The sequence below is a fragment of the Lactuca virosa genome, chromosome 1 (genome assembly GCF_052849685.1).
Source record: "Lactuca virosa cultivar CGN04683 chromosome 1, Lactuca_virosa_CGN04683_v6, whole genome shotgun sequence".
NCBI lineage: Eukaryota > Viridiplantae > Streptophyta > Magnoliopsida > Asterales > Asteraceae > Lactuca > Lactuca virosa.
The window spans coordinates 235,583,599-235,601,953 of NC_136426.1; the positions used below are offsets into that span (position 1 = coordinate 235,583,599).

At 35.6% G+C, this 18,355-nt stretch overlaps 1 pseudogene; it reads left to right on the plus strand.

Annotated features, from left to right (window-relative positions):
- Nucleotides 1–1,702: 1,702 nt before the first annotated feature.
- LOC145128221 (ABC transporter C family member 12-like) overlaps nt 1,703–18,355 on the plus strand; it is a 32,112-nt pseudogene continuing 15,459 nt past the window's right edge.

The window sequence follows — 18,355 nt, forward strand, 5'->3', positions numbered from 1 at the left end:
CCAAAACATGAGGATGTATACGGTCACGCCTTCGCCTTGTCGAGTCATCCGAAGCACCTGAAACAATAAACTGAAACTGTAAGCACAAAGTTTAGTGAGTTTCCCCCAAAATACCCATACACACAATAATACACATATAATCACAAATAGCATACTATGGGTATAATCAACCATCGGGTTGGAATACCCCAGGCCCTCAACCATCGGGTTGGAATACCAACATACTATGGGTCCAATCAACCATCGGGTTGGAATACGCCAGACCCTCAACCATCAGGTTGTAATGCCCACATACTACGAGTCCAATCATCCCCGGGATGGAATACTCACGGCCCACAACCAACAGGTGGGAATGCCCAAGTCTATTGGCTTTTGCACAAAGCAAATAAGCCTTAATCACCAATCAAACGTGTGCACATATAACGAATAATCACATAACAATCTATAGACAGATAAACCGATCTAACTGATAATAGCATCATAATAACATCCTATCTACCAGGATACTAATCTAACAGATCATAATAGCATATACCATCCTATCTACCAGGATACCGATCTAACAGATCATACTAGCATAACATATCAGGATAACAATCCAAAAAGGGCCGGTCTTGGTGCCTTAGACCCTTAAGTATTGTGAGGAAAACTCACCTCACACTGCTGAAGTCCCGCGAATAAAACTCCAGCTGCAGGTTGACAGATTCCCGAGTTGTCAACATCAAACAATACCCAATTAATAATTGGGTTCCAAGCCCAAGGTCCAACTCACACTCCAAAGGCCCAAAAGTCAAGTAATGGGCCAAAGCCCAACATACGGCCCAATTTTCCTAATTGGGCCCAGACCTCTACATGGTCTTTCCTTAAGGCCCATCCAATTATTCTAGTCCAAACTCTTGGTATTCCCATGGCCCAATATCACGTAATCATAAAGGCCCGATTATGACCCATCCATGGCCCAATTTTCCAAATTGGGCCCAAGACTCTCACATGGGCCTTATCCTAAAACCCATACAATTATTTAGTCCATTTACTTATTCTTGGAAAGCCCATTAATAGTCTAATCACCAAATCCCAATAGAAAGGCCCAACTCAAGGCCCAAGTGAAATTAGGGTTTCCACATGAAATGACGATTAGGGTTAAGCGTTTCTTACTTAACCCATTAAGGACTTAATCCATTAAGTCCAATATTGCCTTAGGTTAATTTGCCAATGATTATTAATTATTATTTTAGGTTTAATAAATAATTCTCGTGCGGTCCCGATCAATCCCAAAATTAGGGTTTCAAGGCATTAGGGCTTTCCAAACCCTAATTAGGGTTTCCAGCCCAAATACTAGCCCATTAGGCCTAATAGCTAGGTCTTTTGATCAATTAGGGTTCATTAGGCCCATTAGGGTTTTACTAGGCTCATTAGTCACATGTTTGGGCTTTTAGGTCAATTAGGGCTTCATTGGGCCCATTAGGGTTTCATTGGGCCCATTAGGGTTTTAGTCCCTTTGTCCAAACATCCCAAACGAGTCACAATACAAACGAGGCACACCGCCACCCAACACGGCGGCCGGTGGCGACAGGAGGCGACAGCCACCTCCTCACGGTGGTGGTTTTGAGTTTCTTTCCTTTATTCTATTTTTTTGTTACAATTTATAATGCTAAAGTTTCAAAATAAACACACACCCACTCACTAAGATAAACACGCACATATGGAGGCACAAGGTAAAATAAAAGATACTAATAGATATCCTAATTTTAAATAAAGATAGCTACTAACTAATTGAATAAATAAATAAATTAAATAACTACTAATTAGTCGATAATCTTGACGTAAAAAAGAAATAACAGCCGTGTATGTGTATCATGGTAGGAATATATATTATTTGTTGATAATACGGTGGATCATGGTTTTGGCAGGAATATATTTTGGATGGATGACTCCCCTTATGGAGCAGGGCTACCGAAAGCCTATAACAGAAAAGATGTTTGGATATTAGATATGTGGGATCAGACAGAGACACTGAGTATGAAGTTCCAAAAATATTGGGCTGATGAGTCTCACAAGTCAAAACCATTCCTCTTATGCTGTGTGAATAACTGTGTTGGAGGAGGTGACTATTTTTACTTCTATTTTCGATGCTATTCATGTCTTTTGCAAAGACGAGAGTGAGTCTCACATTATTTTAAGCCTTTTTGTGTGGGACAAAGTCTGTTTGTCCCATTGACATATGAGTTCCACCAATACCAAACTTGGTTTTATTTAACTATTGGCTGTTGGTTGTCCTCTGCAGGTTCTGGTTTGGTGGCCTTTTCAAAGTAATGACCCTGAACTTTTGAATTACTTCACTTGCTACATTCAACTAACTCAAGATCCACATCATGTCATTTGTAGGTTGGCAATGATCTTTCCCAATTTGTGGGACCAGTTATATTAAACTATCTTCTACAGGCAAGTCCCATTTTGTTTATTTTTCGTATATAAATATTAGGTAAAATAAACAATCATCATATCAGTTTACAAAACAAACATTTAGAACTGAAACTTTATGTTCTTGTTAAATGTTAAGGGTGACCATATTGATATCATCCATCTTTTTGCATTGCAGTCTTTGCAACGAGGTGATCGTTCATGGATAGGCTACATCTATGCCTTCTCAATTTTTGTTGGTGTAGTATGTAGTAATTTGTTTGTCTTTCATATGCTTATTTATAACTTCATATTTTGCGAGAAAAAGTATATAGGAAAAAAAGGTAGTCAACTATTCTTTCATTACACCGAGTCATTAGGAGCTCTCTGTGAAGCTCAATACTTTCAGAATGTTGCAAGGACCGGGTTTCGTATAAGGTCAATTTTGGTAAGTTATTTATTTTAATATTAATATTATCTTTACATGTTGTTATTATGCTGTCATCAGGTAGTGTTTGGTATTATGCAGTCAGGATGGGAATGAGTGGTTCCGTTTGTTTCATTGGAATGACATAAGCTGTTTGTTTTGTCTCATGAAATGGAATCAACCATTCTTGAAGGAACATGAATCCTTCCAATTGAATTTGTTAATTTTCATTCCTTGTTCAGGGGAGGGGGTATGTTTTCTCATTCTGTCATGGAATGGAATAGAATGAAAAATTGTAATATTTATCATTCGTATCTATAATGCCTTTTTCCAAGTATTTCATGATTTTAAGTACATTACAGTTTTGTCTTCTAAAAGTAGATAGAATTATAATTTTATTTGGGTTTTGATGATATTTATTATGTTTAAATTTCCATTTTTGTAAATAAAAATTCGCTAGATTTAAAACTATACATTATTCTTGCATATGATATAATATTGATATGTTCCAGACATAACTAAAGGATTCTTACCTTGCAGTTGTGGGTGTAAATGATATACAATATTCGCTAGAAACTGATTAGTGTATATTGTTACAGGTGGCTGCTGTGTTTCAAAAATCCTTAAGGCTGACCTATGAAGCACGAAAGGATTTCCCATCTGGGAAAATTACAAATATGATAACCACAGATGCCAATGCACTCCAGGTGTGTGTATGTATGTATGTATGTATTTGTTTCTTGATGTTACCAAAAACAAAAAGTAGCAACTTATTCCTATTTACAGCAAGTATGCAATCAACTTCATGGGTTATGGTCAGCTCCATTCAGAATTGTTCTTTCCATGATTCTTCTTTACCAACAATTAGGGGTTGCTTCACTTGTGGCTTGTCTGCTTCTGATTCTCATGTTCCATGTACAGGTAATTTAATATATATATATATATATATATATATATATATATATATATATATATATATATATATATATATATATATATATATATATATATATATATATATAGGGGCGGAGGCAAAAAAAATTTTAGGGTGTTCCTTATAATATATATATATATATATATATATATATATATATATATATATATATATATATATATATATATATATATATATATATATATAGAGAGAGAGAGAGAGAGAGAGAGAGAGAGAGAGTTAGATTCAAATGTTTCTAGCAATTATTGTGTGCCTAAATGCACCAATGAGAATTCAAGACATAATAAATAATTAAATAAATCATTAATGGGTATTTTAGACTGTTTGTACTTTTAATTAAGGAAATAATTTATTTGGAATCCTATAATTAAGGAAATAATAGAATATCACGTATTTGATCCATTAAATCATGGTTCCTTCATCTTCATAACCCTAATTCTATATCAGAGTATTCATCAAACTCCAATACGATTATCTTCTTCACCCACCATAGCCGAAATGTACAACCACGAGATAGCCACCTCCTCAACTATCATCTTCACCAACTGTCCTTCACCACCCGTTTATGTTTCTGCTCACCCTCGTTGAGAAGAAGGTGCTCCATCAATTCATAGTGGACAAGAGGCTGTCGAACTCCCTGCAAATTGAAGCTAAAAATTAGGGCTTTTTTGTTTTTCATTCATCTGTATACCCTGTTCCCCCATCCTCCATCGAAGCATTTTTTTTTGAAAGAGGATGGCATACGAGTACTTATCTGCTTCCAAGCTTCAATTTGGAGATAGTCGGCTTCCAGGTATGCACTCTATTATCTGTTTAGTCTCCTCAACCCTATCTCATCTCTCGCCCCCCTTCCATTTCCATATGTTAGTTTTATGTTCATTACGTTCATTACGTTCATTACATGTATTAAAAAACTTGCAGAAACATATGTTCATTACGTGTATTAAAAAACTTATGTTCATTACGTGAAATCAAAGGGAAATCAAACATATGTTCATTACGTGTATGAAAAAAACTTGCAGAAACATATGTTAGTTTTATTTTAATTTTATTGTAGAATTATTAATGGAAAATCAAACATATGTTAGTTTTATTTTAATTTTATTGCATGTAAGGTGTTTGTGAAAATGTCAACTTTTGTGATAAGTGCCAAAAGGAAGAGGCTGATTTATACTCTCAATTGACAATTCTAGTGTTTTTGTCTATGCTAACACATGTGTGTTTAATTTATCAGATGATCACATCAAGTTGTTTCACCACTGGGGATGATGATGTTTAGGTTATAACCTGGAAGTGTTGGACGACCTGGGTAAACCTCATGGTATTGTTCTCAGTTTTTAGCTTTTTGAAACTGTAATGTTTCTTTTCTACTTCACCTGTTAATTTGGTCTGGTGTTAGTCAAATGGGGTCTTTATTTTCTCTATTTTGACTTTGCTTATGATTAGTTATTCCATAAACATGATGATTTAATTTGATTTCTTTGAAGTAATTTCATACTCTTGATAATACAAATTACTTGTTAGTATTTGAAGGTATACACTCTTTTATTGTAAATTTAGTCACATTCATGTATTTATTAATTACATATGTTGTATGTTTCATCAAATGGAGTATAAAGATTTGTGCATCTGATTTTGCCCGCCAAATGTTTGTTAAAATGCTTGAATCAAATATTTCAGCCAATTTTTTTGTAATATTTGAACTATCATATCTCTCTCATACTAGCTTGGAATGATCTGAAATTTGTTTCTGCATATACTCATTTGTGTTAGCTACAAGTTAGGTTTAGAAGTCATTTTAATTTGATTAATATTGGTTGAGTTATAGTCCTTCGAACATGCAATGTTACAACTGTATTTTTAGCACTCTTTGTTCAGAAAAATTTGTGATCTTTGAACTGTCATATTTACCAGATTCTAGCTTGTAATAAGCTGACCTTTTTCCAAAGTACTGTCCTCTGTGTTAGCTACAATGTAGTCATCGTAATTAGATTAAGTCGATAATTTGGATCAGGTGACTCGGGGAATACTTGATCAAGTGACTCGAGTACATTTTGTTAGAATAAATTAAAAGTCTTTAATGTCTAACACATTCTGTTAGAATTATAGTTTTATTCTGTTAGAATATACTGAAAGTTATACTATTTTAAAGTATATTATGTTTTTTTTGGATTTAGGTTTTGAAGGGGCTGCCATTGATGTGGAAAATGAAGAAAACATGGAGAACGAGAGAATTCTAGCAGAATGTTGTTATTTTTTAAGAATGTTATTCATTTTTGTTAATATTCTTTTAGAATATTTATAACTATATTAAAATGTATAAGACTTTTAGTCTATAAGAATATCTATGAATTTGTATGTAAGTTCGGATGTAAAAGAATATATTAGAATTTTGTTATTTTTCAACCTCGGATTCAAAAATTTTGTTATTCTTCAATAATATTCTAATAGAATAAAATTATGAAAGAACATCATTCTAACAAAAAAATATTCTGACAGAATAAAATCGTTTATTTTACAAATTACGTTAGAATTAAAATTAAATTAATTAAAAAAATTCAGATTTTTAAAATTAGGAGAATTAATTATCCCTAAAAATCCAAAATTTTCCTTTTATAAATGTAGTTAAATGTCCAAAATACCCTTTTGCTAAAATTTGTGTGATTATATGGTACATGCTATCACGTTGTAATATCATACACTCTCAAATCATGTCCATCGGTTAATTTCATCCGTTGGCCCAGATCTGTGCATTCTAGCACACAATAGTTAGTAAAAACAAAATAACCTAAGCATATATATATATATATATATATATATATATATATATATATATATATATATATATATATATATATATATATATAAGACCGGTCCGTTGATTTTGAAGGCCCTATGCGAAAAGTGAATGAAACCCTGAATATAATTTTTTTATATAGAATAAATTTAAAAAAGAAAAACTAAAAACTAAATTAAATTAGATAAAAATAGAATTACGCAAATGTATAAAATTTGAGGTGTGAAATATGTAAAATTTGAAAACTAACTTACTAAAATATTTAACTTCTAAATATGAAGGGCCAAAGTGTAACTTTAAAAATGAATTATTTGAAAAATAACAAGCAATATGAAAGGAAAGGGTAGAACTGATAATGTATGAGAAAGAGGTATAACTCCTTGCCAAGTGAACTAGGAATAGGAATGGTCTTTAAGTATCTGGCACCAAAATATTTCTTATTTCTAAATGCAAAAAAAAAAAAAATTGAAACTTTGAGGGTGGGCCTGGGCCTACCGTGGTCCTAAGGTGGCTCCGCCCATGTAATATATATATATATATATATATATATATATATATATATATATATATATATATATATCAAGTTTGAAATCCTTGTATTAAAAACAGGGTTTCTTTAAAACAAAAAAAGTTTTATACATACCGTTTTTGTACTTATTTGTGATGGCTGATCTGATAACAGACGATGATTGTGAGCAAAATGCGGAAATTATCCAAGGAAGGCTTACAGTACACTCACAAAAGAGTGGGTTACAACTCTCCCCCACTTGAATTAGATTTCGTCCTCGAAATCATTCCTTACCACTCCAAACAACTTGAACTACAATCCCGAGCATAACCCTAGCCTTTCCAAGGCAACCGTAACCAACCCTCGCAGGGTTCTAAAACTTGAAAATAAACTAATCGCTTGAAATATGATCACATTTACTAAATCTGAATTCTGAAGTCTCGAGATGGTCTGGCTGTGACACCAGTCAAATTTTGGTCAAAAATAAATTGATCAATAATTGTAATTGGGATGAACAAAGTGGTAGAAATTGTAACAAGGTTTCCAAAAATATAAAGAACACTGAAATCCGAGTTAAAACGAAGAAGTTATGACCAATCGAAAATCCGCGACAAAACCGGCAAAACACTGTTCAGTGTAAAAAGTGGATTTTCGATAAAAGGCTTTTTAGACAGAGAATAAAAGAAAACCACGTGTGATTCATGTGAAGTGTTTGAGCACCTTTTCATCTAAGTAATAACTAGTAAATCGATTCAACCTAGTGAGTTAGTAATTTCATTACTCACATTAGGTTGTGAGCTTATCCTCTTTTCCTGTCACGGCTAATAACAATAAATCAGATCACGAAATCTTAATTGATAGTGATTACTTCTCAAATTCATAAGTCTATTTTATGTAGACACTGTTATGAATTGCTTTCGAATATTTTTGAAAATTGGAAAAACGATATCCACCAATCGAAGGTAACTTAGTTCGGATGATAACCATTCTAGAAACTTATTTATGTTCCTTACCAGGACTGCATCATAGGGATGCAGGTCGAATCATTAAGAACAATATAACAAAACGAAAGATTTATACATAGATACAAATGGTTAGAATACATTTAGAGACAACGATAGTCGCTCACGAGCTCATTTTCTTATCATGAAACAGAATCATGCCTCCAAAGGAACGTAACCAACCCACCAGCAAAACACCAATCCTTCAAATAGATGCGGCTATGTTTCAAGTTGCGGTCACAGCAGCTGTAGCAGCTGTCATGGCACACCTTAATGCTAACAATGCAAATATTAGTAGTAATGCTATCGGCAACCCCGATCGTGGTGATGGCCAAGTACAGCAACGAGTACCTATTTGTAAGGACACTTCGAACCTTAAGCCTAATATCCTGAAACGAAAGTTCGAAAACAAGAAAGGGAGTTGTTCAACTCAAGAACCTAACAGAGGGCAACAGACTGGGGCAATCAATACCCCCATCAGCCCTGTTATTCCAGCACCTACCACGCCATACTTAGGAAATCTCCCACACTGCAGCAAGTGCAACTACCATCATCATGGAGTTTGCCGAGAGCTGCATTGCAATAGATGCAACTTGAAGGGGCATACCGCCCGCATCTGTAGAACTCTGGTTGAGTTCATCACTTCAACTACCGATGTTGGAACCATTCCCATATGTCACATTTATGGTGAAATAGGACATTACAAGAGGGACTGTCCAACAGAGAAGAACGACGGGGGAGCAGGAGGAGTTTGAAAGCATCAATGAACCCTGCTATATTTTGGTACGCTTCCAAACCCCGATAACTATCTATAATTATGATTACTCTTCCGTTCAAATTAAATCACAACAATTATATAAAATTTGAAACCCTAACAGGTAAGCTATGATGACTTAACGTATACATAAGGGTCGTTTATAATTAAGATTTGTAAACTTAGAGTGAGTAATCCCGCTTCATTTCCTGTTCCTTGTTTGGTTGTGGATTTAGGGCAGGGTTGCTCAGTCAAAGGTCTTACCAATCTTAATTATACATGATTTTTATACAACAAGCGATTATAGAGAGACCTAGTAAGGATCGTTTCATGAAAGTTCATAATTTCAAATTATCAGAACCCTCGTATTGGTAGTACCCGCCAATTTCGAATCAAAAAGGGGTTCGTAGCGATAATAACATAATAAAACCAGAAGCGCTGAAAACTTAGGTACATAGGATATCATCCTAGTAATCATTCCTCCCAGAACGACTTAATATCTATTTCGTCGAGAAAATTCCAACATCCTTATTCGACATGGTTTGGCCTGGCCCTTACCATGTGAAAATTCTTATGCTGTAAGAGAACTTTTCCTTAATCAGTCGTAAGATGAAATTCTTCAAATCCATAACGCAAACCCTTAGGTTGTCTCTCATTTCAAAACTTCAAAAGTACCTATGCGAAGGGTACCACACCCTTTTAGCCTACTCAGTAGACAGGAAACTTGAAACGAAAAGCACCGAAGTAGTCTTAGAAGTCAGTAACCACCGAAGTACCCCAATAGATCTCATAGGAAAATCATTGTACAGCATGTCAAGTTCAAGAATAGAGACTATGAACTCATTAAGTTAATCTATCGCTGCTAAGTGTATACACAAGAGTTGTATATAATTTAGACTTAACAAGATTAAGGATGTGTAATTTCGCCCTATCTCCTGTTCCTTGTTTGGTTGTGGACCTGGGGAAGAGTCACCCATCCGAACGTTTTGTGAAATCTAAATTATATACGACTTGTATACACGAGGTGATGGTGGATGAGCCAAGTATGAGTCTGATCATGAACTTCGGAGCAAAAGCCTTCATCATATATTCTACCAGCAGGAATGCAACGTGAGACCACGAAAATGGGTCGAGCTACTAAATGACTACGAATTCGAAATTCGTTATCATCCCGACAAAGTCAATATAGTAGCTGACACCCTAAGTCGGAAAGAGTACTCAGGTCATAGAGCCAATCATTGATTATGATAACCCATTCAAATATGTCCACCAAAGTAAGGAGGCTCAACAAGAAGCCTTGAAACCTGAAAATGTGGCAAGTAGAGAAGATAACTAGAACGTGCGAGTGCACGGTATTCCAATATCTGTTATCTCCGCGGAGATAATAGAATCATCTCCTAGTTCAGGCAGTCGCTCAAAAATCTATGGGAACTAGAGTAGTCATGAGCCTATGTGATCGACTATGGTAAAGAATGGGATACCCATTTACCAATTAGTCGAGTCCTTTATCACGCTAGCATTTAAATTTGTTCCATTCGAAACCTTCTGTGGTCGCGAGTGCAGATCCTATCTGCACTGGACTATGTTGGGTAATACGCAACTAGCTAGAGGTCCAATTTCCACACAGCACCTTCGCTGATCTGGAATTCATCCGAGAAACTACCAAAAAGAAAATACTAATCAGGAAGCGACATAAAGCTTCCAGAGTTAATCAGAGAAGCTACAACTTCGATAAAAGAAAACCCTTGGAATTCCAGGATTGATGACCTTGTCATATGAAGGTCTCACCCCGGAAGGACAAGATACGCTTGAGAAAGCGTTGAATACAAAATTCAAGGTACATAGGACCATTTGAGATTCTTCTAGAATCGGTCTTGTACTTATACACTTAATTTACCACAAAAACTTAATAACATTCATCCTACCTTTCACATATCTAATCTAAAGAGGTGTCTATCCGATGAAACACTTGTTATTTCACTCGATGAAATCAAGTTAAATAAAAGTCTACACTTTGTAGAGGAACCAAATGAAAACCATTGATAGGGAAATCAAAAGAACCAAGCAAAGTCTTATCCCGTTAGTGAAGGTTCGTTGGATTACAAACCGCGGACCTGAATTCACTTGGGAAAGGGAAGATTAGACCTAGTCCATGAGTATCACTTTTGCACTTAATTTCGGGACGAAATTCCCTCTAACGGGGAGATAATGTGACACCAGTCAAATTTAGGTCAAAAATGAATTGATCAATAATCGTAATTGGGATGAACAAAGTGGTAGAAAATCCGCAACAAAACCGGCACAACACTGTTCAGTGTAAAAAGTGGATTTTCAATAAAAGGATTTTTAGCCATAACAATCTAAATGAAAGTTGTAGAATATGTTAAACCGAGAACGTTCATAAAAAGAACGTAAAAATCTGACTTCGTATGAGGAAGTTATGATTTTTCTAAGTTTCGGTTTAGCAGTAGACAGCTAAAAATTCGAAATATAAATCGATCGATATTTAGCCGATGCAACTTAAATGAGAATCGAAGGTAAAAAGACAGACGAAAACGGACGTCGGATGAAGAAGTTATGATTTTTTAACGGATTTCCTGTCCCGGTCTGTTAAAAATAATAATATTAAAAATAAAATCAAAGTCAGCCGACGAAGTCTAAACGAAAGTCGTAGAGTATAATTTTACCTACGCGTGCATATAAAGAACGTCGAAAACGGAGCTCGTATGCGACAGTTATGTTTTTCGCAAGTTTTTGGCACGAAAAACAAGAAATGTTGAAAACCGGGAATTTTCGCATGGACCATCTTCGGCCACGTCACCCTCGCATGCGAGGCTTCCACGGGTCTGCTACGTGGCGTCTTCTGATTAGACCGCAGGCTCGCGTGTCACCTGCTGATTGGTCCGAAGTCGTCATGGCACCTCCCCATTGGACCGAAGTTCGGTCCACTCAGAAACCAACACGCGCCTCGCACCGGATCCGAGCTTCGCAAACCGCCTTAGACTTCGGCCTTGTGGCCTTCGCAGATGACGACGCGTGGCTGCTGACTCCTTCCTCGCCCTCGCCAGCCGTCTGGTGACTCACCCTTCGGCCGAACCCTCGCACCCCTATATAAAGGGTGCGAGACTTCTCGGATTTGAGAGGTTTTTCACCCCAAATTTCACCATTTTTCACCTTTTCACCCCCTAAACTTTCTCACGACCCCCCAAGGCCCCGGTATCGTGTCTAAAACCCGAAGCAAGCCCCGGAGCCCCAGAATTCTCGAGAAGTTAACCTCTCTCCAGTCGAAACTCTGCCCGATTTGAGCCGGTTTCTCGTCAAATAAACTCCTTTCCGGGAAACGAAACGCTGCCCAAATCACCGCTTATCAAAGTGAGTTCATACCCCTATAATTTACCTTTTTAACGGTTTTTAAATGCTTTTTAGGGGGGGGGATACAAGTTTAACACAATATTAAATTGTGTTAATAAGTGTATGTGATGATAATCACACAAAGGCTTTCCTTATGCTTTTAAGGATTACCAAATACTTCCAAAATGACTTAAAGCCATGTTAAATCTTTAAAGTCATATAAACTCCGTTAAAATTCTTTGAAAAGGGTTTTATAAACTATTTCAAATTATAAATGCCAAAATCATATTTATATATGTATAAATATATAAATAAGATTTGAAGGGCTTAGGACTAATGAATTATCTTATTTCCTTTTCCTTGTTTAGATGTGGAATTAAGGTTGTGTTATTTGTCCGAAGGTCATTTCCTTCTTAATTATATATATATCTATATATATATATATATCTATATATATATATATATATATATATATATATATATATATATATATATATATATATATATATATATATATATATATATATAAGGTTACTTCATTCGGTATCATTACCTTTGTATCATGCTGAGCAAAGGTGTTCATCCATGAGAAATCATGCTAATCAGATAGAACATATAAATTATAATAGGTATAATTTATGATTCTAAACTAAATATACAAGTATGATTCACGATTGTATACTTTCCAAGGAAATTACCAACAATTCATTTAACTATACCAGGATATGTATAATACCTTTAATATATGAACAACATATTAAAGAAGTAATAATACATCATACCGGGTTTGCATTAACAAAGGTACTATACAGAGTACCAAAGCTAGCAATCACGGGGTAATAATACATCATACCGGGTTTGCATTAACAAAGGTACTATACAGAGTACCAGGGTTAGCAATCACGGGGTAATAATACATCAAACCGGGTTTGCATTAACAAAGGTACGATACAAAGTACCAGGGTTAGCAATCACGGGGTAATAATATATCGTAAATCTCGTTGAAACAATAAATTTGTGAGACTATTCATGGTGTACTTATCTAAGTACGACCTTAAGTCCTGTCTTATTAACCAGAATCTCTTGTAAGGAGAGCGTGAATTTGTGTATAGGTTTATATGGGACTGACAATCCTGCACCTTTACTGTTCGCTACGGTTTGGCCGGCAGGCCTAGGGTGTCAAATATCATATCATTTCCGACACCTGAAGAACGTCGCAGCAGGCATATCAGTCATATTAGTATGGTTAATAGAACTCACATGGATAAAACAACGAGTAAATTACCAAGTAATATACTTCTCTTAAAACAGTAAGAAAAGATAATTACATCCTGACCAAATATACTTTCTGTTAGTTTTTACTTACAGTAAAAGCTACATATCATGAAATCAAGTATGGTAAATATACTTGTACATCTGGTTTTGGAACATTTAAAACCACATGGCAGTATTATGGATAATATAATATTTTCCAGGATTAATACTAATGTTTTTACTGTAGAACGGATATAACTAAGAATACTTTTACAAATGAAACGGTTTATGGGATTAAACCACTTTTACAAATGAAACGGTTTATGGAATTAAACTACTTTTACAAAGGAAACGGTTTATGGGATTAAACCACTTTTACAAATGAAACGGTTTATGGAATTAAACTACTTTTACAAAGGAAACGGTTTATGGGATTAAACCACTTTTACAAAGGAAACGGTTTATGGGATTAAACCACTTTTACAAATGAAACGGTTTATGGGATTAAACCACTTTTACAAATGGGAAATTAGTCATTCACTTTCTGTAAACTAGTATAACTTAAAGGACCTTTAGTGGTTAATTCTATAATTCCTTAGTTTTTACATCAGAGTTATACATAAGTAATATCCGATTGACAGTGAAATGTGTGACTTCCGCCTTACTTCCTGTTCCTTGTTTGGTTGTGGGCTTAGGGCAGATACACCCATTTAACTGTCCATTCGATATTAGGTTATATATAATTAGTATAAACTAAGTAATTACAGAGGGAAACTATTGAGGTTATCAATCTATCACCTCAGGAAATATAGGATTTTCTGGAGGAACCAGTAAACTTATCCAAAGAACTGAGGATATACTTAACAGAACTAAAATACTTATGAACTCACCAGCTTAAATGCTGGTCTACTCTTTCCAAATAACTTGTATTCTATGGAATCCAGTATACAGGTACACTCCCGAAGCTTTTGAGAAGACTACCTAGTACCGTACCGCAACTCTTGTCTTCTACTATACCTACTTTGGTGTTTGAATATGTAATATTTAAACACTTATGTAAAACTTATACTTATTAATGCAATGGTTGTTTGTACTTTGATTACTATATTGCATGTGTTGTGATACTTACCTGAAGTCCTCCACCCCCGAACGTTTCTGCCGTTCTGGTTTGGGGGTGTGACAGATTGGTATCAGAGCAGTGTTTATAGTGAGCTCAGTATATCAGTCATAAAAGATATACAACTATAAACCCATTGGGATAAAAACACTCTGACCAAGAGTTATACTTTAAAAATATAACAATATTTTATAAAAGTATAAATACATGCAGAATATATATACTAGAATGAGTATCACAAGAAGTACAAAACAAAAGTATTTGGATGTTGGACATTGCAGTTAAACCTAGACAGTGACGTAATCATATCTGGGATCAATATAGCCTGATCAACTATATTCATTTGAGATATGACCAACATGTGTTTGGGGAGTGATTGTAGTGTTGCAACAGGTCTAAAACTTACCTAAGTACCAGAAGAATTCTAGAACCAAACATAAAGAGTAAAATACTATGGGAGTATTTTAGGATGCTATAACAAGAAAACTGAAAACTTGTCAAGTTCTTATATCTAGAAGTCTAAGAATCAAACTCATAACTAAAATAACATGGAGGTATTTTACATACCTTTGGGGAAATGTTAAAAAGATCTTTTCTGATAAGTCTATAATTACTAAGTGGATACGTTAAGGTTATATATAGCCGAGATTTTATAGACTTAGAATATGTGATTTTCACTCTACTTCCTTTTCCTTGTTTGGATGTGGTTTTAGAGTAGGATTACTTATTCAAAGGTCTATTTGATCTGGATTATATATAATCGGTACGCACCATGTGATTATAGAAGGACCAGAAAGAATCACCTTCGTAAAAATTTAAATTTTCTCATAGATTCTTTAGACATTCCCATTCTCGTGTAAACCCCTTAGATAAATGTAGTTACTCCAGCAATCAATAGAAGAGTCAAGGAGGATCCAACAGAATTTCATTAGGAGAATTCCAAGAAAGAAACATATGAGAAGTAAATAAACTATAGAAATCATTTAGTGCCCTTACCCTATTAAGGACACCAAGGAGAGATTCGCATGAACTTCCGAGATTCAAAATCTTCATTACGAAATAATGTGGATCAGTGTCAGAATCAGAAGTAAGACAGCTCGGGAATTCAATATACCTACAGAGGAGAAGGACACCCTATAGATACCAGGAGGAAACAAATCATTACCACCCAGAATAGAACAGAGAATAAAAGAAAACCACGTGTGATTCATGTGAAGTGTTTGAGCACCTTTTCATCTAAGTAATAACTAGTAAATCGATTCAACCTAGTGAGTTAGTAATTTCATTACTCACATTAGGTTGTGAGCTTATCCTCTTTTCCTGTCACGGCTAATAACAATAAATCAGATCACGAAATCTTAATTGATAGTGATTACTTCTCAAATTCATAAGTCTATTTTATGTAGACACTGTTATGAATTGTTTTCGAATATTTTCGAAAATTAGAAAAACGATATCCACCAATCGAAGGTAACTTAGTTCGGATGATAACCATTCTAGAAACTTATTTGTGTTCCTTACCAGGACTGCATCATAGGGATGCAGGTCGAATCATTAAGAACAATATAACAAAACGAAAGATTTATACATAGATACAAATGGTTAGAATACATCTAGAGACAACGATAGTTGCTCATGAGCTCATTTTCTTATCATGAAACAGAATCATGCCTCCAAAGGAACATAACCAACCCACCAGCAAAACACCAATCCTTCAAATAGATGCGGCTACGTTTCAAGCTGCGGTCACAGCAGCTGTAGCAGCTGTCATGGCACACCTTAATGCTAACAATGCAAATATTAGTAGTAATGCTATCGGCAACCCCGATCGTGGTGATGGCCAAGTACAGCAACGAGTACGTATTTGTAAGGACACTTCGAACCTTAAGCCTAATATCCTGAAACGAAAGTTCGAAAACAAGAAAGGGAGTTGTTCAACTCAAGAACCTAACAGAGGGCAACAGACTGGAGCAATCAATACCCCCATCAGCCCTGTTATTCCAGCACCTACCACACCATACTTAGGAAACCTCCCACACTGCAGCAAGTACAACTACCATCATCATGGAGTTTGCCGAGAGCTGCATTGCAATAGATGCAACTTGAAGGGGCATACCGCCCGCATCTGTAGAACTCCGGTTGAGTTCATCACTTCAACTACCGATGTTGGAACCATTCCAATATGTCACATTTGTGGTGAAATAGGACATTACAAGAGGGACTGTCCAACAGAGAAGAACGACGGGGGAGCAGGAGGAGTTTGAAAGCATCAAAGAACCCTGCTATATTTTGGTACGCTTCCAAACCCCGATAACTATCTATAATTATGATTACTCTTCCGTTCAAATTAAATCACAACAATTATATAAAATTTGAAACCCTAACAGGTAAGCTATGATGACTTAGGGTATACATAAGGGTCGTTTATAATTAAGATTTGTAAACTTAGAGTGAGTAATCCCGCCTCATTTCCTGTTCCTTGTTTGGTTGTGGATTTAGGGCAGGGTTGCTCAGTCAAAGGTCTTACCAATCTTAATTATACATGATTTTTATACAACAAGCGATTATAGAGAGACCTAGTAAGGATCGTTTCATGAAAGTTCATAATTTCAAATTATCAGAACCCTCGTATTGGTAGTACCCGCCAATTTCGAATCAAAAAGGGGTTCGTAGCGATAATAACAGAATAAAACCAGAAGCGCTGAAAACTTAGGTACATAGGATATCATCCTAGTAATCATTCCTCCCAGAACGACTTAATATCTATTTCGTCGAGAAAATTCCAACATCCTTATTCGACATGGTTTGGCCTGGCCCTTACCATGTGAAAATTCTTATGCTGTAAGAGAACTTTTCCTTAATCAGTCGTAAGATGAAATTCTTCCAATCCATAACGCAAACCCTTAGGTTGTCTCTCATTTCAAAACTTCAAAAGTACCTATGCGAAGGGTACCACACCCTTTTAGCCTACTCAGTAGACAGGAAACTTGAAACGAAAAGCACCGAAGTAGTCTTAGAAGTCAGTAACCACCGAAGTACCCCAATAGATCTCATAGGAAAATCATTGTACAGCATGTCAAGTTCAAGAATAGAGACTATGAACTCATTAAGTTAATCTATCGCTGCTAAGTGTATACACGAGAGTTGTATATAATTTAGACTTAACAAGATTAAGGATGTGTAATTTCGCCCTATCTCCTGTTCCTTGTTTGGTTGTGGACCTGGGGAAGAGTCACCCATCCGAACGTTTTGTGAAATCTAAATTATATACGACTTGTATACACGAGGTGATGGTGGATGAGCCAAGTATGAGTCTGATCATGAACTTCGGAGCAAAAGCCTTCATCATATATTCTACCAGCAGGAATGCAACGTGAGACCACGAAAATGGGTCGAGCTACTAAATGACTACGAATTCGAAATTCGTTATCATCCCGACAAAGTCAATATAGTAGCTGACACCCTAAGTCGGAAAGAGTACTCAGGTCATAGAGCCAATCATTGACTATGATAACCCATTCAAATATGTCCACACAAAGTAAGGAGGCTCAACAAGAAGCCTTGAAACCTGAAAATGTGGCAAGTAGAGAAGATAACTAGAACGTGCGAGTGCACGGTATTCCAATATCTGTTATCTCCGCGGAGATAATAGAATCATCTCCTAGTTCAGGCAGTCGCTCAAAAATCTCTGGGAACTAGAGTAGTCATGAGCCTATGTGATCGACTATGGTAAAGAACGGGATACCCATTTACCAATTAGTCGAGTCCTTTATCACGCTAGCATTTAAATT